This window comes from Watersipora subatra, chromosome 6 (genome assembly GCF_963576615.1).
Source record: "Watersipora subatra chromosome 6, tzWatSuba1.1, whole genome shotgun sequence".
NCBI classification, from domain to species: Eukaryota; Metazoa; Bryozoa; class Gymnolaemata; order Cheilostomatida; family Watersiporidae; genus Watersipora; species Watersipora subatra.
The window spans coordinates 16,235,602-16,241,919 of NC_088713.1; positions in this window are offsets into that span (position 1 = coordinate 16,235,602).

Here is a 6,318-nt window from a genome sequence, read left to right on the forward strand (position 1 = left end):
ACATCATTTAGTTTAAAACTAAAATTTCGAAAATTCTGGCTCAATTCAAAATTTATTGCAACAACTTAAATGTTTTCTCAATAATTATACTATTTGTTAAACCATAATTTAAGGTATTTATTCTCGACAATGCATAATCTCTATAATATTTTCTTTTATTTTTTTGTGGGGCTTTTTCTAGATTTTTTGTGGGTTTTTTCTTGTGTGTAATTAACTATAGCTGCCTATATTTACACTAGCTTTTTTATATATTAAAAATATATTATTTTATTTATTTTAAACTTTTCATATGTTTTTAATATATAAAAATAAAGATTGCATCGTTAAAATAACAAAAGACTTGTTGCTAAAATAACTCAAATATTGCATCGCTAAAACATTGAGAAAAATGATTGCACTTTTCAGAAATTGAGCATTTTGGTCAGAAGCTGAAATAAATATCATCGCTATACCATTGTGAGGCAATATGGCTGCGTGGAGTGATGGGTTGAATGTGAGTTACGCTTTCCGAACAAATCGGGTTTCCGAGTTCAATAGCATTACCAAACCAATTTCCTATTCGTAGATTTTAATTAATGTAACTGGACATCGGATGTGCAAAAACACAGAAAGACAAACACAGAATTTATATATATATATATGTTTTGACTAACTAAATGTGAATTAGTTTATTGCTTAGAAGCTTGGGGTAATGCAACTAAAGCAAATCTAAACCAACTCATTGCAATACAAAACTTCTCTACTTTGAGTCATTTATTACAAAAAGCAACATTTCCATCAGTTTCATAATTTAAAAAACTTAGAATTTTACCATTAATTTGCTTTACAAGTGGTTATTTCTACTTTAACTTTCTATTATTTTAAGAGACACTACTCCACTTATTACATAAAACACAGATCAGTCTTTGATGTCTCTATCACTTTCATCATCTTCCTCAGCATCACTAAATGAAACATGTTTTAAAAGTTTAGAACTCTTTTTTGACTAACCTCCGGCAAACCATCAATTTTAATCATTTTAAATCAAATCTGAAACTTTACCTCTTCGATTTAATTGAATGGTGGTGACTTTTTTCTATCTAAATTTATTAACTAACTGGTTTGAGTCAGATGAGATGGAACTTTTACTATTTCTTATGAAAGTATTATTACTGCTAAAAATAAACAGCCGCTGTAAATAGTACTCTTGCTCAATAGACAATCATCGGAAGTCTATTAATGTACAATTGGTGAAACCTCAATAACTGTAACCGGCTTGTTACGGCTGGTTATTGTGAGGTAGAAATTGCATCAAAAAATGAAGTTTCTGCAAAGTGAAACAAGGCTCAGTATGGACTGTTGTATTACACAGATGGAGAGAATGGCTTGGATTATAACGAGAGAGATATAAGATCGTTTATCTTTAATTTTGTGTTCAACCGAAAACGCATGGTCATCCCCAGACATGAATATAATGTGCTCGTTAAATGCAAGAGTTGTCTACTCTTATTAAAAAAATGAACATGAGAGGATAACTTGCACTTGTACTAAAATCATTACAACATCCCTTCACAAGCTCAAAAGCTGGCATATCTAGATAATGATCTACTAAGATAAATTGGCACATAAAACCTGTGACAACCACATAAGCTATCGTAAATTTGTGTGGGTAAATGCAACGCAAGTAAACAACAAGAATATTGGTCAAGAGTAAGGTACGTAATAATATGCAATAGTGATTGTCTAGCGTTCATAGTTTGTTGCTCAGCGATATGATGTAGCAGCATGTCGCAGTATGGTAGTTACCATACTCTTAAGCTTATGTCTCATATTCATCTGGCTGTTGCCTGAGCCGCATACTCCTCCTCGGGGTTGCCGTCATAGCTGATCTGACATTTACTCTGCGTCTTTCTGCATTTACAGTAGAGTCATTAACTGAGATTACAGGTGACCTGTTCCATACCATGTGCTGACCATTATCTCCCTCTATGATAACCTTTTGATCGCCATATTGGTTAGCTCTGACTACTGTGCCCTCCTGGCTGCTATCTCTCATCATAACACGATCTCCACCACACACTGCTGGAAGATCTTTTACCTTGGGATTGATATCGTGGTTCATCTTCATTCTCTCTTTGTAAAGCTCATTCTTGGCTTTAAACTTCTTATGATTGGGTAGCTTTGGCATTAGACTATCAGGATGTACTGCCACAGTTGTCTTCAGCATCCGTCCTATAAGCAATTCAGCGGAAGAGTATACTCCAAACTGTGGTGATGCTCTGTAGGCAAGGAGAGCTATATATGGATCTTTCTCCTTGTTGAGCAAGGATTTTACTGTTGCAACCGCTCTCTCAGCTACACCGTTGCCGCGAGCATACTTCGGGCTACTTGTGACATGGGTGAATCCATATGCTTTTGCAAATTTCTGAAAGTACTCAAATGAATACTGTCCGTTGTCAAACACTAAACAATCTGGAATACCGTGCCGGGAAAACATACTTTTCATGTGGGATATGACATTCTTTGATGTAGTATCTCTACCTAGTAAAGCTATCTCAGAGTATCTTGAATAATAATCTGTCACTATCAGGTAGTTGTTTCTCTCTAGTTGAAACAAGTGAGTGCCTAACATTTGCCAAGGGCGATCAGGGGTAGCGGAAGGTCTCAGGGGTTCGTATGTTATATTCAATTTTCTCTTACACACTTCACAATTAGTTATCTGTACCTCTATTGCCTTTGCCATAGACGGCCACCACAAGCTGTTTCTAACCCTTGATTGGCCTTTAGTAATGCCTAAATGTCCCTTGTGTATATCCTCAAGAACCTGACTTTTCTGGGATAGGGGAACCACCGATCTCATGCCTAGCATCAGCAGTCCCTTGTTCATAGTCAGTAGTCCTCGCCTTTCAAAGTACGGCCTCAGGAGTGTGTCCATGGATGAAAGGTAAACTGGCCAACCCTGTTCAACATAATGAATAACCTGTCTCAAAGTTTCATCTTCCCTTTGTTCCACTTTGAATTTCTCCAACCTGTCGCAACTTCCATTCCAATGCACACTCTCTTGTATGTAGCTCTCAATCACTTCTACTCGTACTATATCACTCTGTTCTGGTTCCCAATTGTTATATTATGATAGTGCATCTGCTGCCTTGTTGTCAGTTCTACTCACATATTTGATGTCATAGCAGAATCTCTGTAGTCGCAATTTAAAGCCTTGAATTCTGGGAGGCAGCTTATCTAGAAACTGATCACCGAACAAGGGAATGAGGGCTTTGTTATCTGTTTCAATCGTTACATCTGTCATTCCTAAGACATAATGAGAAAATTTCTCCATTGCCCAGCACACTCCTAGCGCCTCATTTTTTTATTGCTGCATAACGCTGCTCAGTTTCACTAAGGGATCTATTAGCCGCCGCCACTAGCTTACGGGTGCCGTCACTTTAAAGTTGACTCAAAGTAGCTCCTAGTCCTTGATTGCTGGCGTCTGTGGCCACAAATGTGGGCTTTTCTGTACTGTATGGAGCAAGGATGCTTGGTTTGCTGAACAGCTCTTTGACTCCTTGAAGTGCACTCCCCTGCACATAACCCCAGTGCCATTCAATACCTGTCTTCAGCAAAGCCCTCAGAGAGGCACTTTTCTCAACCAGCTTCTCTGAGAAGCGTGCATATTGATTTGCAAGACCAAAGAAACTTCTTACAGCTGTCACGGAAGTGGGTGTGGGAAAGTCTTGTATTCCTTGTAGTCGCGGTCCAGCGCTTATACCCTCCTTGGAGATGATATACCCAAGAAACTCCACACTTTTTTGACAAAACTTGCATTTTGACTTATTCAGTGTCATACCCGTCGTCTTGATTGCGGCCAGGGCCAGCTCCAAACTTTTGTCATGTATCTCTTCCGTTTCTCCAAATACACACACATCGTCCATATGAACTATCACTTTTTCAATCCCATTCAGTATTCTATTCATTTCTGCTAAAAATATTTCCGAGGCACCACAAAGGCCTTGGGGAAGTCTTTCATACATGTATCTTCCCTTATCAGTCAAAAAAGTAGTCAACTTTTTTTACTCTTGCCTGAGTGGTATCTGAAAAAATCCACTGTTAGCATCAATTTTTGAAAACTTTACACCGTTTTCCAGACTAGCAAGACTGCTCTCTACAGTGGCCATTGGATGAATTTCCCTCATCACATATTTGTTAAGTTGGGTTAAGTCTGTACAAATTCTAACTTTGTCTTGGCCATTTTTGGTACAACGACCATTGGTGCAACCCAGGGTGTTGCTTCAGTATTTGGAGTGATGACTCTATCCTTCACCATCTCATCTAATGCTTGCTTCGCTTGTTTCTTTAGCGGGAATGCTATTGGTCTAGGGACGTGTATGGCAAAAGGTATGGCATCCTCATTTAGTGTGATGGAATGTTCACTCTTCACTTTTCCTAGACCCTTGAACAGCTGCTGGTCCTCATTCACATCACTCACTTCACATCTGTCAGCATCCGCTGATATGAACTGTAGTGTTTCACAGGCTTTTCTGCTCAGAACTGGTGTCTGTTGATTCTCAATTACATATATATCTTCTTTTGTGGCAAATTTACCAGCTTGGATGCGGCATCTTATAACCCCTAAGCAATTTAACTGTGTTTTACCTGCCCCGTATAATCTTTTAGTTAAAGGCTCCAATCTCCCTTTGAAGTGATTTGGTCCACAAACACTTAGTGCAGCCCCAGTGTCCAATTTAAAGCTGGCTGTTTGCCCCTTCTTCAAGCTTGTGTCTACTTTGACTGTAGAATGCCATGCTCCTGTGTTGATGGATTCCACTAGGTATATTTCCCTTAAATAAACCTCCTCCTGAACCTCTGTTTCATCGTCTTTTAGAGCATTTATTTCTGCTCTTCCTCTGCACTGTCTGGCAAAGTGGTTAAATTCATCACAGTTTCTGCATTTTTGACCCATAGCGGGGCACCTTACTTACTTGCTATGATTCTTTCCACATCTGCCACAAAAGCCTCCACCAACTGTTTTTATTGCTGGTTTGGTTTTCCAGCTTTTTCTTTTACTCCTTACTACCTCAATATCTCCATCCTTGATTTCCTGCTTTTCTTGCTGTGGGGTTGCAGTCACATTTTTTAACTTGACTGCCATTTCTTGCACTCGAATTGCCTTGACAACGTACTCTAAAGTGAGCTTCTCATCAGGCTCTCTCATTAGCTTATCACGAAGCTTCACATCATCCATTCCAAAGAGTAGTTTATCTCTGATGAGTAAATCTCTCTTTGTTTCAAAGTGTCATCCTTCAGCTAGCCTTTTCAGCCTCATAAGATATGCATTACATGACTCACCTGACTGAGTGCAGCCGTGGAATTGAAATCTATTCACTTTAGTTCCGGACCTTGGGTTGCAATAATCTTGAAATTTCTTTAACACATCATTCAACTTCCTCCCCTCCGTTACTTCTTCTATCTCATGAATCAGACCATTTTCATCAGGGTCAGTTCTAAATTCTAGCTGTGAATTTACTTTCCTTACATATTCACCTAACACATGCCTGAACAAGGCAAGCTTCCTCTTTTCTGAAGCCTTGCTTGTTGGCAAGGCTGCAGAAAACAACATGGACTGCAAAAATATTTCTCATTAACTCAACTCAAATGGATAATTATGTCCCTTTGTGTAAGTACGGCTGTGATAGCCAACTAAGCAACTACTCATTAATTCGAAACATATTGTGCAAAGACTACAACAGTTGTACCAAGCAGCTTTCATGCTGCTCATACACGGTGTGGCTCTGCACTACACAGCTGGTGGCAGGTAATGAATTACTCTCTTATGCAACATCTTGTCATGATAGGTTGGTGCAGCATGTTATGATTACATGACCAGCTTGTATGCAAACTTTTTCCATAAAATTTGCCATTTTGGTGCTGCTTTTCTAAGGTCGGCCTATACGCGAGGAAGACTTTTATTCCAGAATCGGCAGTATTTTCATATTCTGGTCCTTCGATTGTTTGACAAAAAACTAACACGCAATTTTTGTTAGCACTTCTACGTCAGTTTGTACTTGATACTAATTATAGATATATACAGAGATTCCTCCGATTTATTTATATCTATGATCTTGACTTGGTAAAAAACTACTTGATTCAAAATTAGGGTTTTTTCTATTGTAAATTACCTTTCAAATCACTTTATGCAACATGGAATTTTGCTTCAATTTGCTATTTCGTTTACTTCAACCACACAAAAAATTTCACACATTGCACTATCTTTATCACTACAATTCAAGTACATGTAGCTCTAAGAAATTTCTTTCTGTTCTCATGCAAAGATATGTTATGTATTGA